Genomic DNA, 15121 nt, shown 5'->3' with positions numbered 1-15121 from the left:
TACCAATCACGGGCGCCCTCGACAGTTTTGCTCCACTCCCTTGGGATATCTGTCAGCATCCTGCTGAAATTAGTAGAGTATTGTAGAGCCTCGTAGGAATTTCAAGGCCACCTGTATTTGATTAACCAGTTTAAAATGGGCACATGTATAGAAGAATTCAACTGGCAATCTTCGTCAGAATTCATATTTGGCAATAACCAGTTTCATGTTTTCAAATTTCTGCTTTCTCTTTTCATGTGCTCCTTCAAATTTAGGAACTGTGTTGATTTTTCTAACAGTAATCGTCAATGTCTTTCATCTGCCCCTCTTTTTAAGTTTGATGCTGCGCCTCAACAGAAACATTCTCAGGGGGCTGATCTAACTTCTTCCAGGCGATCTCAGTTTTTAAAAAAAAATCATTCTTGGGATGTGTACGTCGCTGGCTGGGCCTGGCTTGCCCATCCCTAAATGCCCTTGAACTGAGTGGCTGGCTGGGCCATTTCAGTGGGGGAGGGGGCAGTTAGGAGTCAACCACATCGCTGCGTGGGTCTGGAGTCACATGTAGGCCAGACCGGGTAAGGAGGGCAGATTTCCTTCCATGAGGACATTAGTGAACCAGATGGGTTTTTATGACAATCGCCAACAGTTTTCATGATCGTCACTCGACTTTTCATTCCAGATATTTATTGAATTCAGATTTCACCATCTGCCATGTTGGGATTCGAACCCAGAACCCCAGATCATTCCCTGGGTCTCTGGATTGCTAGACCAGTGACAATACCACTACCGCCACCAAATATAATGCTTTACAAGTCCAAAGGCAATTGAATATAATTACAGCTCAAACTGATTGAAAGAAAATTTTAAATAGTTGGTGGTGACATCTCTTGCCATGTGCCCACCACTGTAACAGAATGTACCCTTAGTTTAATTATGAAGCATTTGCAAGCTCACCGTGAAAATATAAGGCATTTTTAACATCCCTTGTATTTCCATTTTTAAGTAAAATGTAGCCCAGTTCTGGTGTAAAGCAGAGCGCATGGAACTCACTGGGTAGTAGGAACATGGATTTTGGAGGATTTTGCGATGAAGGGAGAGGCTGTGGCTCATTTTGGACTTTTGCCACACTTACCTGTGCATTCACACACATACACATGCACTCACACACATACACATGCACTCACACACATACACGTGCACTCACACACATACACGTGCACTCACACACAAACACATGCACTCACACACATACACGTGCACTCTCACACAGACATGTGCACTCACACATACACTTGCACTCACAAGCATACATGTACACACACATACACATGCACTCACACACATACACATACACTCACACATACACATGTGCACTCACACACATACACTTGCACTCACAAATATACATGTGCACGCACACACAGACACGTGCACTCACACACATACACTCACAAACATACATGTGCACTCACACACATACACTTGTGCTCACAAACATATATGTGCACTCAACACACACCTAGTACGGGGTCAGACCTTAAAGGGAAGTGAGACACCCTTTTTAAGAATCTTACAACAGTATAGTATGATTATTATAAAATCATTTGGAAATGTACTCTTGAAAATTATCAACACGACTTCCGGGTGCGGCGATGACCAGCTGAGTCGCACGTTTCGGCAGCTCCCTGTGAAACGGACTTTTGGGCTCTTGATAGGAGCCCCAACGGCAATTTTGACGGCTAAAAACACTGTGCGGTAAACCAGAAGGGAATCCCCCCTGGATACGGATGGAAAAAGGAGGAGAGAGTGGCCAGATTGCAGTGGATCCTTTAGAACAGCGGCAAGGAAGGCAAGCAAAAACCAAGATGGCGTCGGAAGGTGGCAGTTTAACATGGGGCCCTGAACAACAAGAGTTCTTGAAATGCTGTGTGGAAGAGCTCAAAAAGGAAATGAAGAAAGAGCTGTTGGCCCCAATACTACAGGCGATCGAAGGGCTAAAGGAGGAACAAAAGACCCAGGAGCGGGAGCTTCGGGTCGTGAAGGCAAAGGCAGCCGAGAATGAGGACGATATACAGGGCCTGGTGGTGAAGACGGAGACGCAGGAGGCACATCAGAAACGATGTGTGGAAAGGTTGGAGGCACTGGAAAACAACACAAGGAGGAACAACCTGAGGATTCTTGGTCTTCCTGAAGGTGTGGAGGGAGCGGACGTCGGGGCATATGTGAGCACGATGCTGCACTCGTTAATGGGAGCGGAGGCCCCGGCGGGTCCGTTGGAGGTGGAGGGAGCATACCGAGTGATGGCGCGAGGACCGAGAGCAGGAGAAATTCCCAGAGCCATAGTGGTGAGATTCCTCCGTTTTAAGGATAGAGAAATGGTCCTTAGATGGGCGAAGAAAACTCGGAGCAGTAAATGGGAGAACGCGGTGATCCGCGTTTATCAAGACTGGAGTGCGGAGGTGGCGAGAAGGAGGGCGAGCTTTAATCGGGCCAAGGCGGTGCTTCATAAAAAGAAGATAAAATTTGGAATGCTGCAACCGGCAAGACTGTGGGTCACATATCGAGGGAGGCACCACTACTTTGAGACGGCGGATGAAGCGTGGACTTTTATTGTGGAAGAAAAACTGGAATGAGCGGGTTATTAAAAAGAACGTTCGAACAAAGTGGTGGGGCGAATGTGGGGGGCAAAGAGGGGTTTTATGTACTAATCCTGCGATGTGGTAACTTTTCTCTCTCCCACAGGTGGTGATGGGGGAGGAGGGGAGGTGGAGGAGATGGGGCGTTGGCCATTGGGGGCGGGGCCAAGGGAGAAGCGCGGGCTTGGTTCCCGCGCTATGATAATCATGGCGGGAATAGAGAAGCAGGAAGGAGGGGGCGTCGCATGGTGCGAGCCGAGGTCACGGGGGGAAGCCGAGGTCAGCCAGCGTTTGCTGACTTCTGGGAGCAACATGGGGGGAGTAATTACGCTAGCGGGGGATCTAGCGGGGGGGGGGTGGTGGGAGGGGGAAATACTGGGTTGCTGCTGCTGGGGAGAGGGGGGAGCTGGTATGGGAGAGGATGGGCGGGGGGGGGGCACCGCCTGGGGGAGATACAGCTGCGTGGGAACTGGGTGAGGAGCAGGAAAAAGGTGATGGCTAATCGACAAGGGGGGGGGTAGGAAGCCCCCCAACTCGGCTGATCACGTGGAACGTGAGAGGGCTGAACGGGCCGATAAAGAGGGCACGGGTACTCGCACACCTTAAGAAACTTAAGGCAGATGTGGTTATGTTACAGGAAACGCACCTGAAACTGATAGACCAGGTTAGGCTACGCAAAGGATGGGTGGGGCAGGTGTTCCATTCGGGGCTAGATGCGAAAAACAGGGGGGTGGCTATATTAGTGGGGAAGCGGGTAATGTTCGAGGCAAAGACTATAGTGGCGGATAACGGGGGCAGATACGTGATGGTGAGTGGCAAACTACAGGGGGAGACGGTGGTTTTGGTAAACGTATATGCCCCGAACTGGGATGATGCCAATTTTATGAGGCGGATGCTAGGACGCATTCCGGACCTAGAGATGGGAAAGCTGATAATGGGGGGAGATTTTAATACGGTGTTGGAACCAGGGCTGGATAGGTCGAAGTCCAGGACTGGAAGGAGGCCGGCAGCAGCCAAGGTGCTTAAAGATTTTATGGAGCAGATGGGAGGTGTAGACCCGTGGAGATTTAGCAGACATGGGAGTAAGGAGTTCTCGTTTTTCTCCTATATCCATAAAGTCTACTCGCGAATAGACTTTTTTGTGCTGGGTAGGGCATTGATCCCGAAGGTGAGGGGAACGGAGTATACGGCTATAGCCATTTCGGATCACGCTCCACACTGGGTGGACTTGGAGATAGGGGAGGAAACAGGAGGGCGCCCACCCTGGAGAATGGACATGGGACTAATGGCAGATGAGGGGGTGTGTCTAAGGGTGAGGGGGTGCATTGAAAAGTACTTGGAACTCAATGATAATGGGGAGGTCCAGGTGGGAGTGGTCTGGGAGGCGTTGAAGGCGGTGGTTAGAGGGGAGCTGATATCAATAAGGGCACATAAAGGGAAGCAGGAGAGTAAGGAACGGGAGCGGTTGCTGCAAGAACTTTTGAGGGTGGACAGACAATATGCGGAAGCACCGGAGGAGGGACTGTACAGGGAAAGGCAAAGGCTACATGTAGAATTTGTCTTGCTGACTACAGGCAATGCAGAGGCACAATGGAGGAAGGCACAGGGTGTACAGTACGAATATGGGGAGAAGGCGAGCAGGTTGCTGGCACACCAATTGAGGAAAAGGGGAGCAGCGAGGGAAATAGGGGGAGTGAGGGATGAGGAAGGAGAGATGGAGCGGGGAGCGGAGAGAGTGAATGGAGTATTCAAGACATTTTATAACAAATTATATGAAGCTCAACCCCCGGATGGGAGGGAGAGAATGATGGGCTTCTTGGATCGGCTGGAATTTCCCAAGGTGGAAGAGCAGGAAAGGGTGGGACTGGGAGCACAGATCGAGGTAGAAGAAGTGGTGAAAGGAATTAGGAGCATGCAGGCGGGAAAGGCCCCGGGACCGGATGGATTCCCAGTCAAATTCTATAGAAAATATGTGGACTTGCTCGCCCCGGTACTGACGAGGACCTTTAATGAGGCAAAGGAAAGGGGACAACTGCCCCCGACTATGTCTGAAGCAACGATATCGCTTCTCTTAAAGAAGGAAATGGACCCGCTACAATGCGGGTCCTATAGACCTATTTCCCTCCTAAATGTAGATGCCAAGGTCCTGGCCAAGGTAATGGCAATGAGAATAGAGGAATGTGTCCCGGGGGTGGTCCACGAGGACCAAACTGGGTTTGTGAAGGGGAGACAGCTGAACACGAATATACGGAGGTTGTTAGGGGTAATGATGATGGCCCCACCAGAGGGAGAAACGGAGATAGTAGTGGCGATGGATGCCGAGAAAGAATTTGATAGAGTGGAGTGGGATTATTTGTGGGAGGTGTTGAGGAGATTTGGTTTTGGAGAGGGGTATGTTAGATGGGTGCAGCTGTTGTATAGGGCCCCAGTGGCGAGCGTGGTCACGAATGGACGGGGATCTGCGTATTTTCGGCTCCATAGAGGGACAAGGCAGGGATGCCCTCTGTCCCCATTATTGTTTGCACTGGCGATTGAGCCCCTGGCGATAGCGTTGAGGGGTTCCAAGAAGTGGAGGGGAGTACTTAGGGGAGGAGAAGAGCACCGGGTATCTTTGTATGCGGGCGATTTGCTACTATACGTGGCGGACCCGGCGGAGGGGATGCCAGAAATAATGCGGATACTTGGGGAGTTTGGGGATTTTTCAGGGTATAAATTGAACATGGGGAAAAGTGAGTTGTTTGTGGTGCATCCAGGGGAGCAGAGTAGAGAAATAGAGGACCTACCGCTGAGGAAGGTAACAAGGGACTTTCGTTACCTGGGGATCCAGATAGCTAAGAATTGGGGCACATTGCATAGGTTAAATTTAACGCGGTTGGTGGAACAGATGGAGAAGGATTTCAAGAGATGGGATATGGTATCCCTGTCAATGGCAGGGAAGGTGCAGGCGGTTAAGATGGTGGTCCTCCCGAGATTCCTCTTTGTGTTTCAGTGCCTCCCGGTGGTGATCACAAAGGCTTTTTTAAAAAGGATTGAAAAGAGCATCATGGGTTTTGTGTGGGCCGGGAAGACCCCGAGAGTGAGGAAGGGATTCTTACAGCGTAGCAGGGATAAGGGGGGGCTGGCACTACCGAGCCTAAGTGAGTATTATTGGGCCGCTAATATTTCAATGGTGAGTAAGTGGATGGGAGAGGAGGAGGGAGCGGCGTGGAAGAGATTAGAGAGGGCGTCCTGTAGGGGGACTAGCCTAAAGGCTATGGTGACAGCCCCATTGCCATTCTCACCGAGGAACTACACCACAAGCCCGGTGGTGGTGGCTACACTGAAGATTTGGGGACAGTGGAGACGGCATAGGGGAAAGACTGGAGCCTTGGGGGGGTCACCGATAAGAAACAACCATAGGTTTGCCCCGGGGGGAATGGATGGGGGATATGGAATGTGGCAAAGAGCAGGAATAACGCAACTGAAAGATCTGTTTGTGGATGGGAAGTTCGCGAGTCTGGGAGCGCTGACCGAGAAATATGGGTTGCCCCAAGGGAATGCATTCAGGTATATGCAACTGAGGGCTTTTGCGAGGCAACAGGTGAGGGAATTCCCGCAGCTCCCGACACAAGAGGTGCAGGACAGAGTGATCTCAAAGACATGGGTGGGGGATGGTAAGATGTCAGATATATATAGGGAAATGAGGGACGAAGGGGAGACTATGGTAGATGAACTAAAAGGGAAATGGGAAGAAGAGCTGGGGGAGGAGATCGAGGAGGGGCTGTGGGCAGATGCCCTAAGCAGGGTAAACTCATCGTCCTCGTGTGCCAGGCTAAGCCTGATTCAGTTTAAGGTATTACACAGGGCACATATGACTGGAGCACGGCTCAGTAAATTTTTTGGGGTGGAGGATAGGTGTGCGAGGTGCTCGAGAAGCCCAGCGAATCATACCCATATGTTTTGGTCATGCCCGGCACTACAGAGGTTTTGGATGGGGGTGACAAAGGTGCTTTCAAAAGTAGTAGGAGTCCGGGTCGAACCAAGCTGGGGGTTGGCTATATTTGGGGTTGCACAAGAGCCGGGAGTGCAGGAGGCGAGAGAGGCCGATGTTTTGGCCTTTGCGTCCCTAGTAGCCCGGCGCAGGATATTGCTAATGTGGAAAGAAGCCAAGCCCCCGGGGGTGGAGACCTGGATAAATGACATGGCGGGGTTTATAAAGCTAGAGCGGATTAAGTTCGTCCTAAGGGGGTCGGCTCAAGGGTTCACCAGGCGGTGGCAACCGTTCGTCGAATACCTCGCAGAAAGATAGACGGAATGGGAAAAAGAAGGCAGCAGCAGCAGCCCAGGATCGGGGGGGGGGGGGGGGGGGGTGGGGTGGGGGGGGGGGGGGAGGAGGAACCAGAAGGACTCTCAGGGTTGTTAATATATACTGTATAGTATGTATAGGTCGTTGCTACAGATAATTATATATTGGACTGTTAAATTATATTTTTGGAGAGTGTTACTTGTGACAAGGCAGTTGCCAATTAGGGCTAGTTTTCATTTTTGTTATTTATTATTTATTCATTTTTTGTTTATAAAATAGGTCATTGTTATTTGTGTTGTTATAATATTGTGTAAAGGATGCACAATGTACTGTGTTGGTTGACCAAAAATTTTCAATAAAATATTTAATAAAAAAAAAGAAAATTATCAACACAATATTCCACAAGTGGAAAGATGTCCTCTGTCTGTCAAATTGGATCAGCTTGATTTGATTCCAATGTGCATAAATCATTCAAGGGCTGTGCCTCTAATGTAGTTATCCACTAAAATACTGCACTGAATGCTAATATTTATTCCTTTACATGATAGTTTCTTGCGACTAATGAACAGCCATGTTGCTGAACAGGACGTGCTTATTTTTTGAATGTTGTGACTCTTGTTTGGAATTAATCTTAACAATGACATTTTTGCACTGAGGGAAATGGAAATGATTTGCTCAGGGATTTTTTAAAAAAACTTAAGCATAATTTGATCTGAGAGTTGATTTTAAATGGGCCATGCCAACAAAAATGTACGTGTGTTATAGATGTTCCTGCCTGTTCTTGTACCCAGTCATGTCTCCTAAAGAACATTTTTCTTTTACTCAAACTGAACTGATTTGTAATTTTAATTATATAGAAGCTTGACCCGGATGTGACTGTGACCTCCTAATGTTTCCAAACTGCCGGAGCAATAAATAGAATGTGTGCCTGGGAGGGCAGCATTATTGTTCAAGATCATTGTAACTGATTTAGCCACAAATCAGTTCAAGTTTTACCATCAGGATTTACTTGCTGCATGTCTTGAAACAGTTGTGCTTTCGCATGGGGATTAAGAAGTGGTAATACCTGGTGGAAAGTGAAATATAAACCACAACCACAACAGCAGTGCTCTCACATGCTGAGACGTACACTGCAAAATACCACATCTGTATTTCACTGCTGGTCTGATGAAAGCTATTTGCCCCTCTTGGTAGTTAAAGGTTTTTAACAACGCTGTAAAAATTCTCAACTTAGCAACAATAAAGGTTATTTTGGTTTAACTGGTATGGTTTTAAAACATTTTAATTTATGCTATTTTTCAAAGCCCAAATCGGTTACACTGCTGCAAGTTGTGTTCATGTAATTAGGAACCATGAGTTTGCAGCTCTTGACTTTACCGAGCAGCAAATTTAACCCAGCTGAGAGGTTGTGTTATTTGTACATACATTTGTTGTACTGGTACTGACAAGTACTTCAATTAACATAGTTTCACCAATTGGAGGTCTGCTAAAACCTGTACAATCGGTTTATGCAGAGACAAATTAAAATTGTGCTGTTGTTTTCCCCGCTCAAAGATTGTCCACAGGGAGACTTTAAGAGCATGTACGTGAGGTGTGCACCAGTGTAGGTCAGACACTTCATAAATGTATGCTAATTTGACGTAAATAATTCCAAGCTATTTTTAATGGCTTACTGGCTGATGCTCTAACTATTAAAAGATACAGTGGATGCCCAAACAGCCACTTTTATCTGTGCGGCTCAGAATAGCAGGGGTGCTCGTCCTGGCTTAGCAAGACATATCTGAGCCTCTTCTCCAGGCTTTCCCCCACCACCTTCTTTCTCACCTGTAGAACACTGCTAAACACCCCGCTCTGGGACTGGCACAGCTAAACACCCCCTCTGGGACTGGCAGTGCTAAACATCCCCCTCTGGGACTGACACTGCTAAACACCCCCTCTGGGACTGACACTGCTAAACACCCCCCTCTGGGACTGACACTGCTAAACACCCCCTCTGCGATTGGCACTGCTAAACACCCCCTCTGGGACTGACACTGCTAAACACCCCCTCTGGGACTAGCACTCCTAAACACCCCCTCTGGGACTGGCACTGCTAAACATCCCCCTCTGGGACTGACACTGCCAAACACCCCCCCTGGGACTGACACTGCTAAACATCCCCCTCTGGGACTGACACTGCTAAACACCCCCTCTGTGACTGACACTGCTAAACACCCCCTCTGGGACTGACACTGCTAAACACCCCCCTCTGGGACTGACACTGCTAAACACCCCACTCTGGGACTGGCACTGCTAAACACCCCCTCTGGGACTGACACTGCAAAACACCCCCTCTGGGACTGACACTGCTAAACAACCCGCTCTGGGACTGACACTGCTAAACACCCCCTCTGGGATTGGCACTGCTAAACACGCCGATCTGGGACTGGGTCTGCTCAACACCCCCTCTGGGACTGACATTGCTAAACTCCCCCTCTGGGACTGACACTGCTAAAGACCCCCTCTGGAACTGACACTGCTAAACACCCCCCTCTGTTATTGACACTGCAAAACACCCCCACTAGGATTGCCACTGCTAAACTCCCCCTCTGGGACTGACACTGCTAAACAACCCCTCTGGGACTGGGACTGCTAAACTCCCTCTCTGGGATTGACACTGCTAAACACCCCCTCTGGGATTGGGATTGCTAAACACCCTCTCTGGGATTGACACTGCTAAACACCCCCTCAGGGACTGGGTCGGCTAAACACCCCCTCTGGGACTGGGACTACTAAACACCCCCCTCTGGGACTGACACTGCTAAACACCCCCTCTGGGACTGACACTGCTAAACACCCCCCTCTGGGATTGGCACTGCTAAACACCCCCTCTGGGACTGACACTGCTAAACACCCCCTCTGGGACTGACACTGCTAAACACCCCCCTCTGGGATTGACACTGCTAAACATCCCCCTCTGGGACTGGCACTGCTAAACACCCCCCTCTGGGACTGGGACTGCTAAACACCCCCTCTGGGACTGACACTGCTAAACACCCCGCTCTGGGACTGACACTGCTAAACACCCCCTCTGGGACTGACACTGCTAAACACACCCTCTGGGACTGACACTGCTAAACTCCCCCCTCTGGGACTGACACTGCTAAACACCAACTCTGGGACTGACACTGCTAAACACCCCGCTCTAAGATTGACACTGCTAAACACCCCCTCTGGGACTGAAACTGCTAAACATCCACTCTGGGGCTGACACTGCTAAACACCCCCTCTGGGACTGACACTGCTAAACATCCCCTCTGGGATTGACACTGCTAAACTCCCCCTCTGGGATTGACACTGCTAAACACCCCCTCTGGGATTGACACTGCTAAACTCCCCCTCTGGGATTGACACTGCTAAACTCCCCCCTCTGGGACTGACACTGCTAAACACCCCCTCTGGGACTGACACACCTAACACCCCCTCTGGGACTGACACTGCTAAACACCCCCTCTGGGATTGGCACTGCTAAACACCCCCTCTAGGATTGGCACTCCTAAACATCCCGCTCTGGGATTGACACTGCTAAACACCCCCTCAGGGACTGACACTGCTAAACACCCCGCTCTGGGACTGACACTGCTAAACACCCCCTCTGGGACTGACACTGCTTAACACCCCCCTCTGGGACTGACACTGCTAAACACCCCGCTCTGGGACTGTGATTGCTAAACACCCTCTCTGGGATTGACACTGCTAAACGGCCCCTCTGGGACTGGGACTGCTAAACACCCCCTCTGGGACTGGCTCTGCTAAACACCCCCTCTGGGACTGGGACTGCTAAACACCCCCTCTGGGATTGACACTGCTAAACACCCCCTCTGGGACTGGGACTGCTAAACACCCCCTCTGGGACTGGGACTGCTAAACACCCCCTCTGGGACTGAGACTGCTAAACATCACCTCTGGGATTGACACTGCTAAACTCGCCCTCTGGGATTGACACTGCTAAACATCCCCCTCTGGGACTGACACTGCTAAACATCCCCTCTGGGATTGACACTGCTAAACACCCGGCTCTGGGATTGACACTGCTAAACACCCCCTCTGGGACTGACACTGCTAAACTCCCCCCTCTGGGACTGACACTGCTAAACATCCCCTCTGGGATTGACACTGCTAAACACCCCGCTCTGGGATTGACACTGCTAAACACCCCCTCTGGGACTGACACTGCTAAACTCCCCCTCTGGGATTGACACTGCTAAACATCCACTCTGGGACTGACACTGCTAAACAGCCCCTCTGGGATTGACACAGCTAAACACCCCCTCTGGGACTGGCACTGCTAAACACCCCCTCTGGGACTGACACTGCTAACCACCCCCTCCGGGATTGATACTGCTAAACTCCCCCTCTGGGACTGACACTGCTAAACACCCCCCTCTGGGATTGACACTGCTAAACACCCCCTCTGGGATTGACACTGCTAAACACCCCCTCTGGGATTGGCACTGCTAAACACCCTGCTCTGGGATTGACACTGCTAAACACCCCCTCTGGGACTGACACTGCTAAACACCCCGGTCTGGGACTGACACTGCTAAACACGCCCTCTGGGATTGACACTGCTAAACATCCCCTCTGGGATTGACACTGCTAAACTCCCCCCTCTGGGACTGACACTGCAAACACCCCCTCTGGGAATGACACTGCTAAACACCCCCTCTGGGACTGACACTGGTAAACTCTCCCTCTGGTACTGACACTGCTAAATATCCCCTCAGGGATTGACACTGCTAAACACCCCGCTCTGGGACAGACACTGCTAAACTCCCCCTCTGGGATTGACACTGCTAAACACCCCCTCTGTGATTGACACTGCTAAACACCCCCTCTGGGATTGACACTGCTAAACACCCCCATCTGGGACTGACACTGCTAAACACCCCCTCTGGGACTGACACTGCTAAACACCCACTCTGGGATCGACACTGCTAAACACCCCCTCTGGGATCGACACTGCTAAACTCCCCCTCTGCGACTGACACTGCTAAACACCCCCTCTGGGATTGGCAGTGCTAAACACCTCGCTCTGGGATTGACACTGCTAAACACCCCGCTCTGGGACTGACACTGCTAAACACCCCCTCTGGGACTGACACTGCTAAACACCCCCCTCTGGGACTGATACTGCTAAACATCCCCTCTGGGACTGACGCTGCTAAACACCCCCACTGTGACTGACGCTGCTAAAGATCCCCTCTGGGATTGACACTGCTAAACACCCCCCTGTGGGATTGACACTGATAAACCCCCCCCTCTGGGACTGACACTGCTAAACATCCCCTCTGGGACTGACACTGATAAACACCCCCCTCTGGGATTGACAATGCTAAACACCCCCTCTGGGATTGACACTGCTAAACACCCCCATCTGGGACTGACACTGCTAAACACCCCTCTCTGGGATTGACACTGCTAAACACCCCCCTCTGGGACTGATACTGCTAAACAGCACCCTCTGGGATTGACACTGCTAAACACCCCCTCTGGGGTTGACACTGCTAAACACCCCCCTGTGGGACGGACACTGCTAAACATTCCGTTCTGGTACTGACACTGCCATACACCCCCTCTGGGATTTACACTGCTAAACACCCCGCTCTGGGACTGGCACTTCTAAACACCCACCTCTGGGACTGACACTGCTAAACGCCCCCTCTGGGATTGACACTGCTAAACACCCCCTCTGGGACTGACACTGCTAAACTCCCCCTCTGGGACTGACACTGCTAAACTCCCCCTCTGGGATTGACACTGCTGAAGACCCCCTCTGGGACTGACACTGCTAAACTCCCCCTCTGGGACTGACACTGCTAAACTCCCCCTCTGGGACTGACACTGCTAAACCCCCCCTCTGGGACTGACACTGCTAAACACCCCCTCTGGGACTGACACTGCTAAACTCCCCCTCTGGGATTGACACTGCTAAACACCCCCTCTGGGATTGACACTGCTAAACTCCCCCTCTGGGATTGACACTGCTAAACATCCCCTCTGGGACTGGCACTGCTAAACACCCCCTCTGGGACTGACACTGCTAAACTCCCCCTCTGGGGTTGACACTGCTAAACACCCCCTCTGGGACTGACCCTGCTAAACACCCCGCTCTGGGACTGACACTGCTAAACACCCCGCTCTGGGACTGTCACTGCTAAACACCCCCTCTGGGATTGGCACTGCTAAACACCCCGCTCTGCGACTGACACTGCTAAACATCCCCTCCGGGATTGACACTGCCATACACCCCGTCTGGGACTGGCACTGCTATACACCCCCTCTGGGACTGACACTGCTAAACACCCCCTCTGGGATTGACACTGCTAAACACCCCCGTCTGGGACTGGCACTGCTAAACACCCCCTCTTGGACTGACACTGCTAAACACGCCCTCTGGGATTGACACTGCTTAACTCCCCCTCTGGGACTGACACTGCTAAACACCCCCCTCTGGGATTGACGCTGCTAAACACCCCCTCTGGGACTGGCACTGCTAAACACCCCCTCTGGGACTGACACTGCTAAACACCCCCTCTGGGATTGACACTGCTAAACTCCCCCTCCGGGATTGACACTGCTAAACACCCTCTCTGGGATTGACACGGCTAAACACCCCCTCTGGGATTGGCACTGCTAAACACCCACTCTGGGATTGACACTGCTAAACACTCCTCTGGGACTAACACTGCTAAAGACCCCACTCTGGGACTGACACTGCTATACATCCCCCTCTGGGATTGACACTGCTAAACACCCCCCTCTGGGATTGACACTGCTAAACACCCCCTCTGGGATTGACACTGCTAAACACCCCCTCTGGGATTGACACTGCTAAACACCCCCTCTGGGACTGACACTGGTAAACACCCCCTCTGGGATTGACACTGCTAAACACCCGCTCTGGGACTGACACTGCTAAACATCCCCTCTGGGATTGACACTGCTAAACACCCCGCTCTGGGATTGGCACTGCTAAACACCCCCCTCTGGGATTGACACTGTTAACACCCCCTCTGGGATTGGGACTGCTAAACATCCCCTCTGGGATTGGGACTGCTAAACACCCCCTCTGGGACTAACACTGCTAAACACCCCCTCTGTTACTGGCACTGCTAAACACCCCCTCTGGGACTGACACTGCTAAACACCCCCTCTGGGACTGACACTGCTAAACACCCCCCTCTGGGATTGACACGGCTAATCATCCCCTCTGGGACTGACACTGCTAAACAGCCCCCTCTGGGATTGACACTGCTAAACACCCCCTCTGGGGTTGACACTGCTAAACACCCCCCTGTGGGACGGACACTGCTAAACATCCCGCTCTGGGACTGACACTGCCATACACCCCCTCTGGGATTTACACTGCTAAACACCCCGCTCTGGGACTGGCACTGCTAAACACCCCCCTCTGGGACTGACACTGCTAAACACCCCCTCTGGGATTGACACTGCTAAACAACCCCTCTGGAACTGACACTGCTAAACTCCCCCTCTGGGACTGACACTGCTAAACATCCCCTCTGGGATTGACACTGCTAAACACCCCGCTCTGGGATTGGCACTGCTTAACACCCCCCTCTGGGATTGACACTGTTAACACCCCCTCTGGGATTGGGACTGCTAAACATCCCCTCTGGGACTAACACTGCTAAACACCCCCTCTGTTACTGGCACTGCTAAACACCCCGTCTGGGACTGACACTGCTAAACACCCCCTCTGGGACTGACACTGCTAAACACCCCCCTTTGGGATTGACACTGCTAAACATCCCCTCTGGGACTGACGCTGCTAAACAGCCCCCTCTGGGATTGACACTGCTAAACACCCCCTCTGGGGTTGACACTGCTAAACACCCCCCTGTGGGACGGACACTGCTAAACATCCCGCTCTGGGACTGACACTGCCATACACCCACTCTGGGATTTACACTGCTAAACACCCCGCTCTGGGACTGGCACTGCTAAACACCCCCCTCTGGGACTGACACTGCTAAACACCCCCTCTGGGATTGACACTGCTAAACACCCCCTCTGGGACTGACACTGCTAAACTCCCCCTCTGGGACTGACACTGCTAAACTCCCCCTCATGGAATTGACACTGCTAAACACCCCCTCTGGGACTGACACTGCTAAACTCCCCCTCTGGGACTGACACTGCTAAACTCCCCCTCTGG

Source organism: Scyliorhinus torazame, chromosome 8 (assembly GCF_047496885.1).
Source record: "Scyliorhinus torazame isolate Kashiwa2021f chromosome 8, sScyTor2.1, whole genome shotgun sequence".
Taxonomy (NCBI): Eukaryota; Metazoa; Chordata; class Chondrichthyes; order Carcharhiniformes; family Scyliorhinidae; genus Scyliorhinus; species Scyliorhinus torazame.
Note: the sequence above shows the minus strand (reverse complement) of the source record.